A 4,190-nucleotide genomic window follows, 5' to 3' on the forward strand; every position below is an offset into this window, starting at 1 on the left:
TTGTCCTTCCTGTAAACCCTTGATGACCCAGCTAGAGATTCTCCTTCCCCCTGCATTCCTACAGCATTTATGTATACCATCCTTATGACTCATTACCACACTCCATCTTATATGTAAGTGATCTGGCTTTGTATCTTATCGCCCCCCCCTAATTATATGCTCCCCGAGATTGTGGCTGTCTCCCACACATCTAGTTCTTCAGTGTCCTCTTTGAACTGGGGGTTCAAGACCTATATCTATTTGCAAGCTTCCAGTTAAACATGATGAATCAAAAACAAATATTTCTCTGCCACCTATTAAATCCTACAGTGTGAGTTCCTTTACAACTCTGTTCAAGAACTAGAGAAGAGGAGGTATTAATCCATACTACTGCTGTCACCCATTGACAGTTTATCTGCTACAGACCAGAGGTGCCCTTTTAGAGAAAGCATTTCATTTTAAGGAAAGCAAATTGCTTGACATCGTTGATTCATCATTGATTTCCAGGAAAACATCTGGGTGGACAGTAGATTTCTGTGATCTCGAAAAACATGGCTGGTTGACTGACTAAAAAGGTACAGCGTTACAAATACTCTGCTCTGACTACTTACAGATTATTTTTCTCATAAGTAATGACTTATTATTTGCCTACAGGTTTGATTTCCCTTTCCATTTGCCATTCCAAATACCATCTTTGGAATGTATCTGTTGGCTATGAGCAGCACCATCTTGAAAAGCATAGCACTGGTGCCTGGAGGCACATTATCAAATTCTTGTTCCAATCTTTCCTCACCAACAGTCTCGTTGCTTCTTGCTGTCTGCAGTCTCTCGGGTTTTAGGCCTCAGCTTTGGGATCTGCTTGGCTTTTCTTTCACTGTTGGAGCAGTAGAAGTTCACAGGCTGTCAATTGCATTGATACGAAAATGCTATCATTAATTTTTCTTTATCTTTTCGCTACCCATTTGTTGTGTTTCTTTAATGGACACTTGCTAACTACTTCTTGTTTTTGGCCCTCTAGCTGCAGGTTATTGTAGCTCCTCTGTCTTCTGGACTCACCTGAAACAGAGCAGTGAAAACGGAGCTGGTGCAAGTCATTCCATTGCCCCTGTGGCTTCTGAAGGATGTTTGGACTTCCATGGGGGCTTTGTAATTCATTTCCAATGGGATGCTCTGGTCCCTTCTGTTTCCTGCAGGATTAAGGCATCACGGGAAGGTAAATGCAGAGCAGGAAGGGAGGAAATGGGCAGTGGGCCAAGGTGAACGGTCCCAGGGATCCAATAACATAGTTTCTTAACCTGCTCTCAGCCTCTGCACAAACTCCATCTCCAAGGATTTGTGTGTTCTCCAGTTTGTTTTCTTCATCCTTTGAGAGCTACAGGACTACCTGCCCCTGCATGGGCTTCATTTCACCAGAGGGCCTTGCACCCCCCACCCCCAAAGAATGGGCAGTCATGGGCTCTCCCAGTACGTGAAGTTCCGACTGGCCTGTAACTGACTTTTCCTATCTCTTTAGGCTTTGGGGCACTTTGGGGATGTGTCCCTGACTCTGCTTATAGAGGCCACTGTCCTTCCCACCCTTTGCCCAACACTGTCTTCATGCGCAGGGGTGGTTGGGGGCTACAGGTGGCACCAGGTGCACCGTGAGGCTCCCGGTTGGTGAGTGCTGGCAGAGCATGTTAATTAGCACATGAACACCCCAATGCTCCATTAGCCAGGCCAGGCATTCGGAACCTTCCCCTCCTGTGGGCCCCTTCCTCCTAATGAGAGCTGGAAGAAGGGCCCTCACAAAACACTGCCTCAGAATAATATTCCGCTTTGTCCCCACCAGTAACCAGGGCTGACAGGATCACTCTGTCCATTTCTCTTCTAATTAGCACAATTCCAGCATAGCCTGAGCCAGCAAATGGAGAAAAGCGATCAAAAGCGATCGGACAACCGTACCGAATCACAAACACAAAGAGGGCCATTCCCTGTAATTAGGTGAGACAATTCCTCAGTCTTTTCTCGGCTGGAGTTTGCCGCTAAGACTCTTGCTGTTTGGGTCCCAGCAACACAAGTTACATGTCTCCCTGGGACACTAATAAGCCCCAAATTGCCTTCCGCTTCACACAACTCCAACCAGAAGACAGATGCAGGGGGGAGGGGGCACAGCGAGGGGACAGTGTCTCTAAACAAGCAGCTGCTGCAATGTTTCCCCAACTCCAAGGAGCAGACACTGGGGCTGAAGGCAGTTGGCTTGAGAGAACCGCCCTGGGTGCAGCCTGGTCCTGTCACCTGAGCTGGGGTCTGAAGCACTGACAATTCCTGACCCTCAGGAGATGCCCCCTCTGCCCTATTCATGCCCCACCTTCTGTCTGTTGTCCCCATTTGATCTCTTCCTCCCTCCCCCTGCCTGTCCTCAATGGTGGCATCATCCCTGGAACTACATCAGAGCCCTGTTCCACTGTAGTTATGATCTCAAGGATAGCAGACACGCAACGGACATGCAAATTCCGCTCTCAAAGAGCTCGTGACCTGGAAGGGGCCCTTCCTTCCAGCATCCATCACCTCTGTATGTCTGTCTCTTCCCCATCCCCTCCTGCAATTCCCATCTTACTTCCTAGAAGATTCCTGGTTTTTAAAACAGAAAAGTGGCCCATCAGCTGCCAGGGCAAGAAGCCACAACTGGCCATACTCCATGTGGCTTAGAGGCTGGCCATTTAATAAACAGAAACAGCTCCCTGAGGACTGCAGCCCATTACAGGGATTACTGGGGGTGGTATAGCCATGAACTTGGTCAGGGACAAAGGAATGCAGGGGAGAGTGGCAGCTGGAATCACAATTAAACTCAAGCTCTGAGCTGAGTTGGGCTCACAAGTTTTTATCTTTATCCTGCCCTCTGCTTTCCGTTTTGATCTATTCTTGATGCTGCTGAAAGTGACCTCCAATACCAGAAAACACTCAATTGTCTAGAATCCAAGGAGCCAGAAATCTCAAGTAATCAGAGTTGCTTTGTTGTTCTGTCTTCTCTGTCTGAGACATGGAGAGGTAATGATAAGATTTGACTTTGTAAATAACTTGAGAGATGTCAAAGAACTGATTCAAGTTTGTTCAGTCTCCTATAGTTTCTTTGGTTATATATATACAGAACTTAGACTAGTACCTGGCACATAATAGGTGCTTAATAAGAATTGTTGAAAGAATGAACTGCCGTAATACTCAGTGTTCATAGCCCTGCTGCTGGTCTAAGATATAGTGAGAGCTTGGATCTGAGAGAGAGGCAGGGATGGGCTTGTGTAAGTCTCTTCTCTCTGAGCCTCAGTGTCCTTGGGGCCTCTTCCATTTTACGTTTTGTTTGTTTGCTTGTTTCCCTTAACAGAGGCACTGGGGATTGAACCCAGGACCTCGTGCATGCCAAGCAAGCATGGGCTCCACCACTGAGCTATATCCCCCACCCCCTGGGATGGACTTCTTCCATTTTAAAGAGGCAGCCTAGCATCACGGATAAGGGCACAGACCCTGATGTTGGGCTGCCTGGGTCCAAATCTTGTTTCTGCTATCTACTAGCTATGTGACTTTGGGTAAATTGTTTAACCTCTCTGTGCCTTAGTTTACTCATTGATGGAATGGGTCCAAGGCTCCTAACTCTGAGCATTATTGTGGCGATTAAATTAGTACTTGCTGGTGTTTTAGAACAGTGCATGGCATATCGTACCCACTGTGTTATTTAATTTTTTATTATACTCACAGTTGTTAAAAGTTGATAACCCTTACAGGGAAAATATGATAACTTTTGGTTACCTTGAGTAGTCAGTTAAGCAGAAAACCCACTTCTCTAACTCTTTAGAAGAATGGACAGTTTACTGAATACTTCTCCTGCCCTCATTGTTCTGCCCCCTGAGGCAGCCAGTGTCGGTGTGGACACAGCAAATCCCACTGTTGACTGCACAGACAATGGCACTGAAGACCGTTTGTTGCTGAAGAAGGGAGGAAAGGGTATCCTTTGTGACACTGGCAGGTTTCTGGGCTGATATTGAGCTGGACATTAGGCTTGAGTCATCGTGATTTACTAGTCTTGGTGGTCCTAATGTATTCTAAGCATCCAGGGTATTCTAGTCACTGTACAGGGATGCTCTTCCCTGTTTTGCTCTGTCCTTCCCACCCCTGCCCCCATCCCTCTTCCAGATGCTCCGTTTCCAGGGCTGAACAAGGTCCACTTGGGCCTGGGGCTC

This window comes from Vicugna pacos, chromosome 6 (genome assembly GCF_048564905.1).
Source record: "Vicugna pacos chromosome 6, VicPac4, whole genome shotgun sequence".
Lineage (NCBI taxonomy): Eukaryota > Metazoa > Chordata > Mammalia > Artiodactyla > Camelidae > Vicugna > Vicugna pacos.